The 19,777-nt window shown below is 44.2% G+C and overlaps 1 protein-coding gene across 5 annotated transcripts in view; it reads left to right on the top strand.

Annotated features, from left to right (window-relative positions):
* The first annotated feature begins 3,000 nt into the window (after window positions 1–3,000).
* CDH23 (cadherin related 23) overlaps window positions 3,001–19,777 on the top strand; it is a 600,475-nt gene continuing 583,698 nt past the window's right edge. For all 5 annotated transcript variants that reach the window (XM_027858426.1, XM_027858400.1, XM_027858408.1 and 2 more), the window contains exon 1: window positions 3,001–3,243. The gene's annotated coding sequence lies outside the window, so the exon portion shown is untranslated. The remainder of the gene's footprint in view (window positions 3,244–19,777) is intronic.

The following is a 19,777-nucleotide window of genomic DNA, read 5'->3' on the forward strand; positions in this document are numbered from 1 at the left end:
TTGATTGATTGTCTAAGGGAGTGCCCTTATCAATGAGATTATGACTCTTTGCTGAGACTCTAGACACCCTAGAGCTAGGGAGAGAAGTCTGATTGCACTTTGCCCTAGAAGACTGCATCTGAAGTATGGTATTCAATTCTGAGCACCACATTTTATGATATTTTGAAAACCTGAAGTCTCAGGCTAGAAGGGGCCCGAGAGATAAACTCATCCAGTCCATTCAATTTACCAGTGAGGAAATTGAGGCCCAAAGAGATAGAGGGGCTTGACCAAAGTCACATAGTCACAGAGCCAGAAAGAGGGTGGTGGTGGTGGTGATGACCTGAATTTTCTTCTGATTACTTAGTCTATGACTTTCTCCATTCTATACTATGATGTTTCCTAAAGAGGAGCCAGATGAAGGTAAACAATATGGATCCAGGATATGTAGCTTGGATAACAGGAAATTTAGAGGGACAGAAGACCTGTCTTTCAGTACTTGAAGGGCTACCATGCAGAGTACCATTATTATTCTGTGGGGCTCCAATGGACAGACCTGGGACCAGTGGGTGGAAGACATGTACAAAAAGACAGCTTTCTGTTCCACATGAAGCAAGACTGCCTAACAATTAGAGATATCTAATCATTGGAATACACTGACTCAATAAGTAGTGGGCTCCTTTTTGTGGTAGCAAAAAAAACAAACAAAAACAGAAAACAAAATGGGTGCCCATCCACTGGAGGATGGTGGGGGGTGGGAATCTGTGGTTCTATGAATCTAATAGCATATTATTATGCAGTAAGTATGAAGAATTAAGAGAAACATGGGGCAATTTTGTGAACTGATGAAGATTTAAATAAACATAAGCAAAAGAACAATATATGTAATCACTCCAACAATGTAAATGAAAAGATCACTGAAAGGAATCAATGATTATTTCAGGGAAGAGATAATGAAACATAGGATGGGTGGGGGGCTACCAGGACAGAATGCAATATGCATGGTCAAGTGAGGTCACTGTATTGAGTGTTTATGTTGTTTTTGCTTTGATATATGGGAGGTTCTTTGATATATGGATGGGGGGGGAGAGGAAATATTGTTTTTTTTTAAATTTTCTTCCAGAAATGACTGTTGTAAAAGCAAAAGGCAACAGTAAATGCATTTTAAAATTAGGGAGTAAACTCCCTGTCACTGGAACTGTGAAAAAAAAAAGAGGTAAACTGGCATTGGGAATGAGTTTAGGACTTGAAATCAAGATTATTTGGATTGGAATTCTGACTTAAGACTTTGTCAGCTGTGGGGCAATTAGAAATCTGAGTATCTGCTTCCCTATCTTTAAAATGGAACTATTAATACTTACATGCAAATAAAATATTTTATGCCAAGTCAATCAGAAACTTGAAAGTACTATGTCAGTGCCGGCTGAGTGGCCCCTTATTCAGGATGCTACAGGAATTTTTGTCAACGCGTCTCCTCCGTCCTTGTACCTGTGAACCAAGATGAACGACTTTACCTCTATCCTGGGTAAATTTCACTTTGCTGGTTCGGGCCCAGCGTTTCCATCTATCGTAGGTACTCGAATTGAGAGATAGGTTAGACTAGATGACTTAAGGTAAAGACCAAATCTGATCTGCCCCCTGCCCATTAGACTGCACTCCTAGAGTGCAGACGCCGTCTTTTGCCTTTCTTTGTATCCCCAGCACTTAGTACTCAGTACCTGGAATATAGTAGGCGCTTAATAAATGCTTAGTTACTAAGATCTTGTGATTGAACGTTCGTTAAATGTGTACAACTGCGTGCAATCTTGTGCCTCCAAGGTCGCTTCCAACGCTAAGATTCTGTGATTCTTTGCCTTACTATTGTGGTTTGAGGTGTTTGTTGTTGTTTTTTGAAGACATGGTGATAAAATTATGGAAAGAGCGTTTCAGCAAGGGGGCGGTGGAGTGTGTAGAATGGAGAAGGGTGAGGGCTAAGAGTGAACTCGCCTTATTTCCAGGGAGCCAGCGGGGTCGGAGAGCTCAGTCGGGTGTGCCTGCCTGCGGTGCCTGCCTGTGTCTTTCTCTCAGTGTCTCACCAACTCCCAGAGCAGAGAGGGGGCGCTTAAAGCCAACAGATAGAGCTAGCACACCTAGACAGGCCCCACGTCCCTGTTTTCCTTAGGTAGTGCTTCCTTGTGGATTCAGCCTGGAGGCGACACTGGAGGGGATGGGGGTGGGGAGGGAAGGCTAGGCTTTGCCATTCCATCCCCTTTGGCCCCTGGCCTCTTGGCTGAGGTGGGAGTCTTCTGGAGGCTCCAGCTTATAATACCTGGGCCAGTCTTTTCTTCTTTTCCCTTTCCTTCTTTGGGGCGCCCGACACGTAGAGTTAGCAAAGCAGCAAGTACCGTGACATCAGCCGAGGGCAGTTTAACTCGCACTGAAATATTCATGCCCTGAGAGACCAGAGCCACCGCCTCGCTTGGGCTTCTCAGCCGCGCCCCCCTCCGCAGCCAGGGAGGGGGGTGGGGAAGCAGTGGCCCTACTCACTGGGCAAGCTGCCCCACCTGGGGACCGGACTGGGGGTCTCGGCTCAGGAGCTGTGCCCCGCGGGAGCGCGGGGGACAGCCGCTCCCTTGGGGTACCAGCTCTGCTGGAGGAGGAGGAAGAAAAGGAGGTGGAGACGGAGGTGGGGGGTGTGTGTGTAAAGGGAAGGTGAGGGTAGCGTCAAGGAGGCGGGGTCTGGGGGGACAGAGGGGCGGAGGAAGCGAGGGAAAGTTGTTCGTGGACTTGTGCCTGCCGCGGCTCGGCGAGGATCGGGGCTCGTAGGCCAGCGATGGTTTACCGAAGGACTCGTCCGACGGCAGAGGGGCCCTGAACCGGGGGTGGGGCCGTGCTAGACTGACTCCACCCGGGCTGGGGACGCGGAACGGATCGAGGGCTCAGCCGGGCCGGCCCGGTGGGCGGAGGGCTGCTTGTCCGGGGAGATGTCCAGCGGCGGCCCCGGGCTCCAGAACCCTCGATCGGAGCCCGCGGACGCCTGTGTCCCGCCCTGCTCGTGTGCGCCGCGGTCCTGAAGTTGCGGACAAGAAGCTCCAGTCGGGCGGGGGACAGGGAGTCCTCTTCTTCCCCGGGTGCACCCCGCGGATGCTCATTCCTCCCCTCGGGAAGCGGCGGAGCGGACCGAGCGAAGTTCCCCAGTCAGGGGCCATCGGGGCGACGGCGGAGGCGAAGGAGAAAAACAGCAGAGACCCCTGAGGCGCGGCGCTCCCGCTAGGCAGACTGAAGGTAGGTACAGTGAAGGCAACTTGGTTTGCTCCCTGCCCCACGCCCTCTCCCAGCCTCCTAGCTCCCGCGCTCTCCCGCTGTCATCTCTCTGCTGAAAAGCCTTTGAAGTTGCAGCCTCTGTTCCTGGTCCAAGCCCAGGAACCAACCACTTGTTCCTGGTGCTCCTGGCCCTTCCCTGGGGCCGCGTGCGCCTCTCGCCTGCCGGCTGGCTGCCGGCTGCCTGTCCGTCTGCCCGCAGCACCCGACCGGCTTCGTGCCTTCTCCCCGCTATCCTCCCCGCTCCATCTCTCTCTCCCCTCACCCCCAGCAGCCCAGAAGCGGGCCTCGCGCCGCTCCCCTGCCCGGGCCTGGACAGGCTTGTGCACCTTTCTTCCCCCGAGCTCGGTCGGGCGGCACTAGCGCTCCCTGGGGAGGCCTGCCCCGCGGGCGGTTGAGCAGGTTGGCTAGCGAGTGGACTCCGGCAACTTGGCCGCCCGGTTGCTGCTACCTGGGAACTCTTCTTCCTTATGCTCTGGATTGGGAAGGGGAGAAACTTCCTGCCCCACCATCCCCGTCCTCCCAGTTCTTAGCCCCGAGATCGTGAGCGAAGTGGCAGTACTTGGCTAGCCCGCTCCGGGGGAATGAACAAGGCGAACAGATTAAGGTCCGTCTATGTGTGACCAGGGTGGCAAGTGAGCAGCTGCGGGCCGCCCAGCCCTGCCGCCCTTCTGCTCTTTCGCTTGTTCGCCTGCTTCGTTCCCTCTCCTTTTTCTCTCGGGTGCTCCTCTCTCTCCTTCCCAACTCGAGAGCTCGGACTCGGGATCGGGCACGGTGGAGTGGCAGAGTGGGGCGGGACGACGGTGCCTGGCACCTGGGCAGATCTGGTGGGGGGGGTGTCTCAGGAGCCGCGGCTGCCAAAGGCAAAGCTGTGCTCAGTCCCCACCCCCTCCCTCAGGAGGATCTAGGGTCCTGGGGGTAGGTGCCATCGGCCGGGGGTGCCTGGGAGTCCACTATGTTTAGCGGGCATCCTCAGAGCAAAGCCTGTGTGGCTGAGGGCGGCTAGCTCCGGGGCTGATGTGGGTTATCCTAAGTTGTCCCCAGGGAGTCAGGGGAGATCAGTGACACCGTGCCTCCTTGGCCACCTCCTGGAGGCAGTGGCAGCAGCAGGCAGTGCCCATCTGGATCATAAGTTTGTATTTTAAAATTTTTTTAGGAGTGGATACCTGGACCTTCTGGTTGGCAAATAGAAAGCTAGCCCGGTGCCCTTGTTGACTGCTGCTAGCCTCCCCGGTCACACCAGTCACCTGCAGACTCCTCCCTCCCCCACTTTTAACCTTTCCACAAGGAACGATATTATTGATATTCTTACCCCTCCCCCAGGAGAAGGAATTGGTTTGCTTGGAGTGGGGTGGGGAGGGCAGGGAGGACTCCCAATCCCACCTCCATAACTTGGGAAAGATCGCTTCCTTTGTGGTAATGTATTTTTTTCTCCCCACACCAATCACTAGATTTATTCTCTGTCCTACATCCACCCTACCCCATCACACACCTTACCTTTGATTTTGAAACAGCTTTATTCTTGGGTGGTTTTTTGCGGGCTGGGGTTTAGAAGAAATCCAGGGAAAAGAAAGGGTTGGCTAGTGATGTTTGTCCACTGTTTTAGTGGGGAGGCAATGATAAGGCCATTTGGGGTTCATTTCCAAGTACTGGTCTGGAGTAAGCGTTGAGGGAGAAGGGACCATGGGCAAGGTTGAAACTGGCAGGGTGGCCCCCTTTTCTTCCAGGGCATCTGGGACAACGATGTAAGAAAGAACTTGGTAGTCACTATATCGGTTTAAGGGTTGTGATAGGAGATGGCAGACCACTTTCCTTGGCTGGAGATGTACTACTAGAGTTGAGAACAAGAAGAAATCCACAAGTTGACTTCCTTAGTTAACCACCCGGAGAGAACACGGGGGTAGGAAGGGGAAGGGAAGGACAAGGTGTATGTGTTAGAACAGACCCTTCTAGTCTGATCATGGATCTCTGAGTTATTCTCCTTCTACCAGGAACCTAAGGATCCATTTTGATTTCCCCAACCTGACCATGTTCAATGCTCTATATCTATTTGGTATGATCTGAGCTACTCTTGGAAGACTTCATTGCTTCCAACGTTTTATCTGCCCTACCTGGATACTGGAGTGCTTGAGATTCCACCATTAGAAACACATTCCTTTGGCTTACTCATTTAAAAAGATTCCTTCAAAAATGTTGATTCTTTAAAAAAAATAAAATAAAAATAAAATTTAAAAAAATGTTGATTCTTCTGGATAGAGTAATAAGTTAAGTCCCTACCCCTTATTGTGAATGAATTATTCCTCCAGTGAATATGATTTTAAGGGAATGGACTGCATGAAAGAGGAGGGGGCAAATATAAACTTTGCCTTATGCTTTTGCCAAGGCTGACTTTAGTTTCCCTGCTGTTCTCTGCAATTGGGGTTGATGAAAGCAAAGCCCAGCTATTATCCCCATCCCCATCCCACATTGTGTCTTTTTACTGTGCCTGTGGCTAGATAATTCAAAGCTGGTCTCTCTGTGCTGCTACAGAGCTATAAGCAGATGTCCATTAGTTCTTGTGGGTCCCTATGGAGCAGAGGTAAAATGATGCCACCTGAACTGCAAAGCGGGATTAGTGAGAGACGGTGGAGGGTGGAGTGGGATTGGGGCTCCAGCCTGAAAATGGAATGTTCTTTGTGCCACCAGAAGGAGGCAAGCTCTGTGAATGTCTCCTATTGCTTTCCATAAGGAGAAGAAATTTCTAATGTACCCTTTGCTCTCATCAGTCTTTCCCCAGTTTCCTCCTGTCCTGGTGGAATGGTCCATTAATAATGTCTCATGAGGGCCATAGCTCTTTTGCAAAAGGAGATGTTGGCATCCTAGAGTCCATCATGCCACCCGAGAGGCATGTTCCATCACTTCCTTTAAATGCTGGAATTTCCCCTCAGGGAATGGGTAATGGCCTGGCTCAGGGTGCTGACAAAGAACTGGGGTCCACAGAGAGCTTGAAGTATGATGCAGACCTTCTATCTTTTTCTTCCTCACTGCTTCCTATCCCACAGATGTGGGGGAGCTGAGGAGCATGGTAGCATTGCTGTCCATAAGCTTCAGGGAAGATAGTGACCCTCTCATCCTGTTGAGTCTATTGAGGATGGAATGAGAAGACTGGATCATGAAATAGTAGGAAAGAGGAGAGGGATTTAGGTTAGGTTGAAAAAAAGAATTCCCTGATGTGGTGAAGGTGATATGGTTTAACCTAAGAGGCCAGAAGGTACAGAAATAGTTGGAATTTTTCTGAAAAGTGGGATGGTCCAAGCACTGCCAAGAAAATTCTGTAGGGCCCCTTTAAGAAAAGGATGGGAAGAGCAGGAAGAAATAAGAAAGGAGGCTGTGTTCAGATCTATATGTAGAAAGCAAAACCCTTTTTTGCAAAAGGGTTAATAAGAGCTGTCCAAGTACAGAGAATTGTTCAAGGGCTTAAAAACAAAGATTTTTTTTTAAAAATCCTTTATTGATTTGAAAAGCAATGATCTAAAAACCTGTTTCACTGAATTTTAAACTCAAAGGCTTTACAATTAATTTCAATATTTTAACCATACTGTTAATTAAATGAAGATTAAAAATCCCACACCTTGACTGTCTTCATTTTCAGACTGAAAGTGCTTAAAAATTCAATGCTGATATATTTTAAGCCTAAATCAAGCACCTCTCTGCACCTGGTCAGGTCCTATCTGCCATATGATAGGTGGGCAGGATCATTTGCAAATGATATAGTTTCTGCCGACAGACCTTAATTCAACATTTATTAATAGCCTCCTATGTGAGATGCACTCACTGTGTCAAGCAATGCAATTCCATAAGCATTTATCAAGTGTTCACTATGTGCTGCTTACAGCACTAGGTAGTATGGATAAAAAGACAAAATTTAAACTGTTCCTGGTTTCAGTGAGCTTCCATTCTTTTGGGAGTGGGATGGCAGAGAAACAAGGCATACATTTAAAATCAAAGACAAAAGCAAAAATAATTTCTGAGGGAGGGAATACTACTAGTTTAACTTGCCACAGAATGAGTTCCAGGGGGTGCAAGGTAAGGAATAGAGATCTGAGAGGGATGGGTATGACATAGGTGTGTATGAGGGAGCAGGGTGTGGTGGCTTAGGAATAGACTATCTGCAACTCAGAATCACAGGAACTCTTATGGAGCCATAGCATGGTGAATCATCATGCCCTTTTCAGAAGCAATGGTAACATGACTGAAGGTACAATATTTAAAAAACAAATTGTTTCTTCCCCTCCAGGAGTCTGGGGTCTAATTGGGATAAATGGGTAGGACTGTGTTAGAAACACTCTTCCAAATGGAGTTCCCCCCCTAGAAAAGTAAAATTAGAGGCAAAACCATGTAATTGTGAGGGAACACCTTGGGGTCCACCTGTCTCACTTTTGGACTATGGATATGACTTTAGCTTCAGCTACTGCCTTTAACCATCAGATGATTTTGTTGGCTTCGATGACTCACAGCAAGCATTTCCCCAGGAGTTGGACAAGTCAGTTCCTCTCTTTGAGTCTTGGTTTCTTTTTCTGTAAAAATGATTGTGTTGGACTTGATGATCTCTAAAGTTGCTTCTGGATGTAACATTTTTTAATGATATGCCAACAGTTCTGAACTGAATCAAGGAGAATAGTGGCTTTAATTAATTATCATTAATATGATTTGGTTAGTGTTTGGAACAGAATGTTTCTCATCTTCATTATCTCCTCCTTGATGAAGAGTCAGAAGACTTGAATTTCTAGACTGGCTCTGTCACTTTATTGACCACTTGATGTAGGCTAAGTCCCTTCATTTCTCTTTCCTCATTTGTAATAAGAACAAGGTAGACAAAATAATTGACCTGCTCTGACATTTTCTGGTTCTATCATTGGATCTCTGTTGGCTGTTTTGGTTAAAGATCAAGACCGTTCCAGGCTTTAGCCATGTTCTGTCTGCACTCAGTGATTCATATTCCTGGAACCCGGACTCCAAATCCAGTGTTCTTTCCATTGCCACACACTGCCTCTCTTCAGTCTCCAAAGACTTTTATTAACATGATATGCTTCAAAATGGGGCACTCTGTTTTGTTTGCTTTAAGATAGAGACAGGAACAGCTACATACAAACCTCAACATGAACCCTTAGGAAAGAAATAGTTTTCACTATTAGGGATCAAGTTCTGAGACATTAGAGAAGCCTCAGTATGGGAAGGGGCCCCAGCACTTTCCAGAGGATGTCTACTACGATAATGAGAGGATTGAGACTATGTCCTATGGGGAACAGTTGGAAGAACTGGGGTTGTTTGGCCCAATGAAGAGCACATGGAGAGGCAACATAATAGCCATCATCAAGGATTTCAAAGGCTGTAAAATTGGCAAAGTATTAGACTTGTCAGACAGGAGCCCAGAAGCACGATGTAGGATCAATAGGTAGACATTACAGAGAGGCAGATTTTAGCTTGATCCAAGGGAAAACTTCAGGGCCGTGAATTAAGTCAGGAGGATCTGAGTTCAACACTGGCCTCAGACACTCACTAACTATGTGACCCTGGGCAAGTCACTTCACCCTGTTTGCCTCAGTTTCCTCATCTGTAAAATAAGCTGGAGAAGGAAATGGCAAACCACCCCAGTGTCTTTGCCAAGAAAACCCCAAATGGGGTCAGGAAGAGTTGGACACAACTGAACAACAACAAAAAAGGGGGAAATTTCCTAGAAATTAGAACTGTTTTGAAGTGGAATGGGTTGTCTCTGGAAGTAATGAATTTCAATTTACTAGAGATCTTAAAATGAGGTTAGAGTTAAATGATGATGTGTTGGTGATACAGTCATGGGGATTCTGGTTCAAGTTTGGGTTAGACCAGATAACCCACGTGGTTCCTTCAAACTCAGGGATGTTCCTGTGATTTTTTTTAAACTAAGAAAACCAACACAATTTATTGTCAGAGGAGAGAGAATATAAAAACCTTCCTCTCCTCAGCCTGAGAAGCCACAAGGTATTGAGTTGAGAATTCAGTGTCTGATTCAGGTTCAGGGTTCACATTTTTAACAATTTGTGAGCCTCTGGTGGGTATTAAAATGCTTCCAATTCTATAGAATTGGAGGGGGATGAATTTATCCTTCACCTGGAAGGTTAGCAGGAGCAATCATCCTGGATCCTTGGAGGTGGGAGAGGAGATGCTGTTCACTGACTTGGGAAAAGTAAACCAACTCTTCATGCCCAAAGACAGCAGTCAGGTCCACAAAACATAATCATAGAGTCACAGGGTCATAGAATGTTAGAATTGGCCCCTAAGAGATCAGCTAATTCTGTCTTACCAGCGAGGAAACTGAAGACCAGAGAACTCAAATGCATTGCTCCAAGTCACACAGCCAATTACGGGTAGGATGAGATCTCAGCTATGGCAATTCCCCTTAAGGCACACACCTGTACCTAAAGGCCCTGAGCATCCCCTCTTTGAAAAAGGGTCACTTCCCATTTGGATCAAATGGAAAAAGCCATGGACAGGGGAGTCAATAGACTTTGGTTCTGGTCTGGCCTCCACCAATAAATGACTGGGTAATCTTGCCCAAGGTACTTTCTCTGTATTTCACTTTCTGCATTTGTAAAATAAAGGGTTTGGACTAGAAGTTTCCAAGATTCCTTTAAGTATCTGGAAATCTAGTCATCATTTAGAGTAAGGGCTTAGCTCACCACTGGGATGGTAGCTGCTCTGGAACAAGGAAGCTGTAATTTGGGAGCCACTGAAGGTGAGGGAGCAAGCGAAAAGGGGAATTGGGGGCAGATGGAATCTCTCATGAAACTTGCTTCTTTCTCTTCCCCCACAAATAACAGAGGCACCTTTAGGACCAGGGAGGACCCGGGCCACTAAATGAAGCTAGGATAGGTTTCCCCAAAGAGACTTCTCTTCAGTTTCATCCTCTTCACCTTTTTTTCAGTCTCAGGGATATAATAATGATAAATAGTGGGCTTTCATGGACCGAGGCCACAAATCCCCTTATCTTGGAGCACACAACCAATAAACTATGCTGGAACCTGACCAAACTGGTGCCCCAATCACCCAGACATAACATTGGTCCATAAAAACTTAAGAGCAACATTTTTAATAGATGTGGCCATACCACATATTCAGGATCTCCGAGCTGCCTGTGATGAAAAGCTCATCCTGGGGGATGACATCAAAATCATGTGGGAATAGAATGAGGTCCATATCATCCCGCTTGGTCTGTCTGCCACTAGAGTGGTCCTAAGGATGTGGGGACCTGGCTGCTTTCAGTGAGCCTACAAAGGATGAGCTTACATGCTGATCCTTTTATTTAATTCCAAAAAGCAGCGCATCCCCACCCCCACCCCCACCCTCCATGTTTGGTGGCTCATAGAACATTAAGAATAATAGCAGGGCAGCTACTTGCCCCAGTACTATTTAATCTGAACCTTGTTTTAAAAAATGAGAAGAACGAAATAATAATAGTAACAATAATAATATATACCATTTGTATAGGGCTTTATATTTTTGAAATCACTTTCATGATGGTGTCTTATTTGGTTCTTTTTTAAAAATTCCATTTGGTTCTCAGAGCAGAGGTAGTGAATAGAGCACTGAGCCTGGGGACAGGAGTTCAAATCCAGTCTCAGATACTAATTAATTGTGTGATCTTGGGCAAGTCCCTTAACTTCTGTTTGCCTCATTTTTCTCACCTGTAAAATAAGGATAGTAAAAGCACCAATATTCCAGGGTTATTGTGAGGGTCAAATGAGATAATATTTCTAAAGTTCTTGGCAGAGTATCTGGTACACAGTAGGCAATATATAAATACCCCTCGTACTCCCCCTCTTCTTCCTCTTCCTCCTTCTCCTCCTATTCTTTCTTCTCTTCCTTCTCTTTTTCCTTTGCAGTTGTCTGGGCAAAAACTATTAGCCTTATTTTGGGGGAGAGGAAACTGAGACATAGACTTACCTGAGGTCATACGCACCAAGTTAGTTGTAAAACTGTGAGTAGAACTGTGATCTTATTTTTGGGTTCAGTGCATTTTGCAGATGAAGAAACTGAGGCCCAGAGAGATAATGAGACTTTTCCAAGATTACTCTGGCAGTTAATAATAGAACTAGGCCTGGAACCCAGAGTTTCTGACTCCAAGTTTAATGTTTTTGATATTTCACTTCAGTATACAAAGGGGGGGGTGAGATTGGTACATAGCCTGCAATCCCTCCTTGCTGTCCTATCTTGTTCCCTTATTTACAAACGGGGAAAGAGACACAGAGGAGGAATGTGGCTTGCTCAAGATCATACAGCAGATTAATAACAGAGCTCAGAACTGCCCTCCTCCTAAATACCCTGGTCAACTGGGCTCACGATTTAGTGGTCACGGGGTTTCCTTTTTATGGGAAACAAGTAAGGTGTAGGAGCTGGAAGAAAAATAAGTGATCTTGAAACATACAGACACAGAGACACATACTCACAGACATATCACATGCCACACATACACAGACACACCACACACACAGCAATACATACACCACATACACATACCACACCACACATATCACACAACACACGCATATATCACACCACACACACAGACATACCACACATGGCACATACATATACTACACCACAAAAGACATATACTACACCACAAAAGACATACACACATACACACACACAATCTTTCTCTGTGGATAGTCCCTTTACCTCTTTCTGTGCTCATTCCAAGAGAAAAAAATAAAAATTAGGTTTAACTTCATATCTTCTGTTATATTTTGGGTTTTTTTAAGTGATGGATGAGATTGCTTTAGAAAAGAAAGACATTTCAGTGGTTTTGAGGATTTAAAAGAATTCTTAGTTCATGAATGAGGTGGTTTTATAGAAAAGAGGAACCAGGGACATTAACGAGTCAGATCAATAAACTGTTCCCACCCTTTGACCCAGTAATTTGACTACACCACTGGGCATATACTCCATTGAGTTCAATGACAGTCAGAAAGATCATATATAATAAGATTGTTCTCAATTGATGACAGGGTATGGAGCCTTTGGGGTCCCCTTCTGATGGAATGGAAACTCCTCAATTTCATTTTTGTGTCTGTATTCCTGGAGCCTACCACTATTCCTGGCACATAGTGGGTCTTAATAAATGTTTGCCTATCAGTCGATGAATGGATGGACTGCTGATATAAATGAGGGCAGATTTCCCCTTTTTATCCATTCCCATTCTCTATGCCCTTAATGACCTCTGCCAGGTAGGAAGTTCATCTCTTAATCCAAATGGACATCTGAAGTGTGTGTGTGGGGGGAGGGAGGGGAGAAAGTTAATCTATTATTAGAATTGTTTTTGATTGGAGAACAATGGGGAATTCACCAGTCACATCAATGACATGTAGAGTCCCAGAGGATCTCAAAGCACTTCAAGGAAGTAGCTCTAGGGTTTGGTGTCTTTCACTTACCAAAGTGAAGTGAAAGTGAAGTGACTCTTACCAGAGGGCCTGCTTGGTCTATTATTGAGGCTTGGCAGAAATATACCTTAGAGGAAATAATGTAGAATGGCCTTTGTGTCCTAGCCTGTGACTACCCTTGAATGTACTTTTTTCAATACTGCTTCAAAAGCTCTGATTTTCATCCATGATGAGTATTCCTCTACCAACCAAGGTGACAACACACTATTGCTTAATAGCTGGTTTCATTAGTTACAGTGGCCAAGGAAAAGCTTCAACTGGTGGCCAGCTTAATGGTGATGAGCATCTCTCCACTTAACCTGGGCTGGTCCTTTGATGGAAGCCACCCAGGGCATACCCAAAGCCTTTGTAGCTTGGTGGGACCTTTCAGAGTTTGGGCTCTGCAGGTGCAGGAATCCAGGGTTAGCAGCATAGCATGGTGGAGCATCTGAAAACTTGAGTAGAGAGCCTTGTATGTAAGGCTTTGTTACTACAGAGGCTCAGTTGGTGAATGACCATCATCTCCATTATAGAAGGTTGGAATTGGATGGTAGCTTAATGACAATTTAGTTATAACATCCCTAGTTTCCTTCTAGGCCCAGCTCAGCTGCCATCTCCTGATCTCTCCCCTTCCCCCTAATAATTAGTCTCTCTATATTAAAATTATGTTGTATTACTTTATATGAATACACATATACATCTCCATAAAATATGTAAATACAAATATATTATATAATAATATATAAGTGTATAATTAATAATAAATAATAATATATACTAAACTATATATGTTGTATTCCTACCGTAGAATAATAAACTTCTTGAGAATAAGAATTTTTCTCATCTTTTGTCTTTATGTCCCCAGTGCCTAGCCTAGAGTGTTGCATATAGTAGGTACTTAATAAACATTTGCTTGCAAAAACTGCATTAGTTCAATCTTGTTTTCCAGATGAGGCAACTGAATCCCAGAGATTTGTCCAAGGATACACAGTGTTGGTGTCAGAGCCTGGGACTGGAAACCAGACTTCTGGTCCTGGACTGTTTTCTCTCTACTGTGGTGACTTTCATGTGATGGTCTGGTTTTGAACCCGCAGTATATTTAAGTATCCGTTCTAGCAGAGTACGACTGATAGATAGAGCTCAGTGGGCCAGAAGCCACTGTCTTCTTGCCTTTACCTGGCCATATCTTCAGGTCATTGTGCCCAGCTTGTGGGGATTTCTATCTGAGATCTGATCTGGCATTCGCAGTCAGTTCAGTGATGTTCCGAAGAACTGTGGCCTTGGAATCAGGAAAAATGAGATTCTAATTAGCTCCATGACATAGAATTCATTTTTATCACTTAAAATGAGAAAGGGTTGGACTAGATATTCTCTAAGGTCCCTTTATGCTCTAAAATTTTGTAATTCCTGCCCAGTACTGCATCCATGGCAGCTATCATTGACCATAAGATGGTCAACCATTAGTTTTCTTTTTGAGAGGCAATCAGGATTAAGGGACCTGCCCAGGGTCACACAGCTAGTAAGCATCTGAGGGCAGATTTGAATTCAGGTCCTTTGACTCCAGGGCAGGTGCTGTATCCTCTGCACCACCTAGCTGCCCCCACTATTCATTTTCTGTGACCAAATTTTAGACCCATACTAGTCTTGATTCTCGTCTCTGTCCTCTGACTAGAGTAGCATAGGATTGTAACTATAGACCTAGAAGGAACCCTAGGTCCTTTTGGACAATATCTCATTTGTCCTAATTCTCCTCATTTTATTATTTATTCTTTTAAAAATGTTTTATTTATACTCTATTTTACACTGATGCCACTCCCCAATGACACCTCTACCCCCAGAACCTTCCATTGTAACAAAGAAGCAAAAGAAATCAACACATTGTCCGTACTTGAAAATGTATGTCTCATTCCACAACCATAGTCCACCTCCTCTATAGCAGGAAACAGTCAGAGAATGTTTCCCTTCAGTTCTCAGAAGTTTACTATTTGTTGTTTAATCATTTTCATTCATGTCTTACTTTTCATAACCCCATTTAGCATTTTCTTGACAAAGATACTGGAGTTGGTTTGCCTCTATGTTCTCAGGCTCATTTGACAAGTGGGGAAACTGAGGCAAGCAGGGTTAGGCGATAGGGTTAAGTGACTTGTCCAAGGTCACACAGCCTAGTAAGTGTCTGTGGCTGGATTTGAACTCAGGTCTTCCTGACTCTGGTGCTCTATCCACTGTTCCTCCTAGCTGCCCCAAGTTAATATTCAACTCTTCCAGCTTACATATAAGGAAACTGAGACCCAGAGATATTAAGTGATTTCCTCAACATCACACACATAGTAAATGGCAGTCAACATTTGAACACAGGTCCTTTGACTCTAAACCCAGTGCTCTCTTCACTGCAAGCTAGCAATATTTTAATATTAGCTTCAGCTAAGCATGATTTTAAAATATGATGTTTTCTAAAGCTGAATCAATGCCTTTCACGTTCTCTGTCATTTGTACACTGCTCGTTTTAACACAAATTATTTGAGAGTTTAGAATACATCCTTTTGGGACATCTATTGTAAAATGGGGTGAGGAAGAGTGGGAAGGATGAGAATGAGAGCAATAATAATCCATACATAGGAAATGTTTTTGTGCCTCAATACTTCCTTAGGATAACTCTGAATCTCTTGCTTATTTGATCCACTCCAGGTTTTCTTTCTTCATACATCTCTGTTCAGGGTTCTGGTCTTACCTCCACTGACCTCACCTCAGGAAGGAAGTTTAGCCCTTAATCCAAAGTGAGATCTGAGTGTTGGGGGTTGCTATATTGCCGAACCTACCATATGTTAACTCTAAGAGGCAACTGGGATGAGATCTCCAGCCTGGGGCTGCCCAATCTAAAGAGGGCTCCCACCTGGGCTGTGGAAACTGGAGCTGGGCCCTTAAAGGAGGGAGGTCATGAATTATTCAGTGGCAACCTGTTAAATAGGTGACCTTGTTGCACCAATATATTTCACAGCCTGGGGAGTGGGGAGACATTTTGGAAGGCCCTGGTGTTACAAGAGATGGTATTTTGGTTTGGTGTGTGGAAGTGTTGCTCCCTTTAATAAAGCACACTTTAATTTTTTTTTGGTTCCTCATTCTGTTTCTATTGCCAGAGGCTTGAAAGCTCAGCTTTTCTCCCATTTCTCCTTCAAGGTGATGATTGTTGTCCACTGGGACATCACACATTTCCTAAGTGCCTGTTCTGGAGTTGAATCTCTGCTTTGCTGCTTACTCCTTATATGACCCTAGGCAGGTCACTTCATTTTTCTGAGCCTCAGTTTCTTCATTTATAAAATGAAGGGTTTGCTCTAAATCCTGGAATCCTGGCCCTCTGCAGGGGGTACTCACTGTGCTGGGTGCTGTCCTTTCAGCACTCCTATAGGATGCACATCCTCAGAGCTGCTTGAGTGATGGGCAGGTAGTGCGAGGGGCCTTCCTTCAAGCAGGCTCCTCTTACTCAAAACAAAAGAGATCACATCAGTTTAGGGGTCACAGGTGCTCTTGACTTTCTCTAAATTCCACTCAACTCTTTTTGAGTGGATTTATCATACCTTGTCTCTCCAGAAGATAGAGAAAGAGAACACAACAAATGCATAGATTATTTCTTAAAATATTTTCTTCATTTTTAAATATTTGAATTACAGTGGCTTATGAAAATTAAGTTTTTATTCAAAGGAAGTACTACCTAATTTTTTAGCTTACTCCTAAATTTTGGTTGTCACTTAATTTTTTTTAATCAAGCATTTTCCCCCTCCCTCCAACCCACTAAAAAAAAAGAAAAGGAAAAAAAATGAGAAGGAAACAAAATACTGAACCCTTATATCATATAAGCATGGTCAAACAATATAAATTCCCAAGTTTTCCATGTCCAAAAATGCATTTCTCAATCTTATATTAGTCCACTATCTCTCTCTAGCATGAAATGGGCAGCATTCTTCATCACTCCTTTGGAATCATGGTTGATCAGGAATCTTGAGTCTTTCAGAACTGTTTGTTTGCTATATAGTATTATTGTTTATAAGTATAATTTTTTTTCTTCTCACTTCACTCTGCGTCAGTTCATATAAGCCTTCCTAGGTGTCTCTGAAACTCTTCCTTTTTTATGGTACAATGATGTTCCATTATGTTCACATATAATCTGTTCAGCTATTCCCCAATCGATGTGCATCCTCTGCCCTTGGTTTCCAGTGCTTAGCCACTACAAAAAGAGCTACTAGAAATATTTTGTGCATTTAGAACATTTTCTTCTTTCTTTGATCTCTTTGGAATATAGACCTAATTCTGGTATTGATAGGTCAAAGGGCATGAACACTTTAGCAACCTTTTAGACATAATTCCAAATTGATTGGCTGGACTAGTTCTCACCTCCACCAACAATACATTAATGTGCCTGCTTCCCTTTAGCCCCGCCAGTGTTTGTCATTTACTTTTTTTTTGGCCAGCTTTGTCCATCTGATGGGTATGGGGTGGAACCTCCAAGTTGATTATCACTTCTTAATGGTTTATCCTTTAATACACCAAAGATTTTATGTACACATATGTATGTTTTAAGGGTATAATATGTAATATAAAAAGTACGTATAAGGTATACATGTATGTATACATATGTGAAGTATAAAAGGTATATATGATACAAATATTTAATATATAAACTAATATGAATATAATTTATATATATAAATTTTATATATGACATATAAAAATATGTAAATATATAAAGGTTTAATATATAAACTCCAGATAAGTGGCAGTGCACTATAAGAAGGAGAATGAGATTTGAGCTCAGAAAACTTAGGTTCAAATCCTTATTATTGTTATGGCCTTGAGCAAGTCACTTTGGTGCCTCAGTTTCCTCATCTGCAAAATGAAGGGGTGGATTTGAATTTAGGGGTTCTTAACTTGGGGCTTTTAAAAAAGTATTTTGCTCCCTATATTTCAGTGTAATTGGTTTCCTTTGTAATCCCGTGTATTTTACTTGATGCATCTAACAACATTATTCTGAGAATTGGGTCCCAGGCTTCACCAAACCCTGCTCAAGGGGTCCAAGATACAAAAAAGGTTAAGAACCTCCAGGCTAAATGATCTCCGACGTCTCTTGCAGTTCTCTGATTTTATGATCCTCATCTTCCTTTGAGGCATAACTCAATTACTACTTGCTATAAGAACTCCATCCTATAGACAGAGGCCCTTCCTGATTCCCAGGCTGTTGGGCCTTTCTCCTTGTTGAATTACTTGGTGTTACTTTGTATATATGGCACTTTGTATTTATGTCTCTGTGTGTACACTGTATCCATCCTATCCCCTTCCTCTCCCCCCCACCCCTTTTAAAGGTTCTTAAAATCAGGAATTGTTTTGTTTCTGGCTGACTGGCCCACAACTAACATACGGTAGGCATTTTAGTAAACATTTTTAATTGACTTGAGTAATCCTAGATAAAGCTTAAATTGCAGCAGGACAGACCTCCAGGCCTGGGGTGGAGCCAGTCCTACCCACATGGATGGAAGGTAGGATTATTATGTACAGAAGGAAGGGAAGAGGTTGTGAGTCAGACAACATGTTCTTGAGGGTCAGTTGCCTCATTTCCCCTAGTTGTTTCCACACAGTAAAGGCCACCATCTTTTTAGAATGGGTGAGGAGCAATCTAGCCTAGAGGCAGGTAGATGGACTAAATGACCCAGAGGTAGTCATCTGACCTGGGCACCTGTGTCCCAAAGCCCCCATCCAGGGTTCTGCAGCTCTCTAAATTCCCAGGAGCCTTGCGTATGGACTGTAGGACTCACACACTGTCTGCCCCCTCTTCTGTCTCTGCCATGGCCTTGATTTCTCACAGCAGTCCTCACAATGGAGCCGATTCCCCCCAGCAGGAGCCTGGCTGATGATTTGAGTGGTGGCTTCTAGGGATGCTCATCATCTTTTTGTCCTTTCCCTTGAAGGATCTCTAAGCATGCCTGTGATTGGGAAGGGTGGGAGTGTGGGTGGCTGGCAGGAGAGGAGGGGTTGGCTTTCTCTCTGCTTTTGCTTGCCACTTTTTGGGTAATGAAATCCTCCTTCACTGACCATCCATTGTGGTCTGCCCTTTTCTTCCTCTAGCCTCTAAGAGGTTACCTCTTCCGTGGACTCATGTTGGCATCACTATTTATGTAGCAGAAGGGATCCATTAACCCCTCCTGGACTGGGCTGATGTGCCTACCACTCCAGCTGGGCTCACCACCAGTCTCTTTGATCATATAAAGGGGGCAGCTGTGGGCTCAGTACCTTCAGCTGGGTAGTGGACATTATCTGAAGCAAGGTTGTCATAAGGCAAAGCTATGGGGTCCTCTAACAAGGGACCCCTCAAAGCTTCTACACTTTGTTTCTCAAATCCCTTTCTCCCTGTTCTCTATTAAAACCATTTCTCAGAATAGAATGTAACAGAGATAGATAGCCTCATGTTCTAGAAAGAAAGCTGGCCAGAAGGTCCGGTGGACTTCACAGACAGAGCCCAGAGTACACTATGCCAGAGTGCTGAATTTGGTGTCCAAAGACCTTGGAGGGCTTGTAAAATGAGGAACCATATTAGATGATTCTCCTAGCTCTAAAGACTGTAGAATCCTTTCCAGACCAGGACCTGCCGCTACTAAATCCCACTGGAATATTGGCATGGTGGGGGCCAGGGGAGAGAATAAGAACACTTTCCAGTATCCCAAGGTGGGAAGCTTCAAGGAGCTTTACTGTATGCTGCAGTAGGGTAAAGTGAGGTGATAAGCAGTGGTTTGATAATTACTGATATTGGGAAAGTACCTTCACTTCTCTGGCTTCAATTTCCTCATCTTTAAAATGAAGGGGTTGGATTAAATGACCCATAAAGTCTCTTCCTGCTTTAAACCTTGCTATGAAATAAGATAATCTATGTAAAACACTGTGTGGGGTGGTAGTAGTATGGAATATATATATACAGCAAGCTGTAATAATTATCAGTCAATTATATCTCAGTGAGAATTAGTCTAAGTCAATGTATTGCAGCCTTCCTCCTCCCACTCTAACTGTAGAATATTTTCATTTCA

The sequence above is a fragment of the Vombatus ursinus genome, unplaced genomic scaffold, assembly GCF_900497805.2.
Source record: "Vombatus ursinus unplaced genomic scaffold, bare-nosed wombat genome assembly UNPS02000749.1, whole genome shotgun sequence".
Classification (NCBI taxonomy): domain Eukaryota; kingdom Metazoa; phylum Chordata; class Mammalia; order Diprotodontia; family Vombatidae; genus Vombatus; species Vombatus ursinus.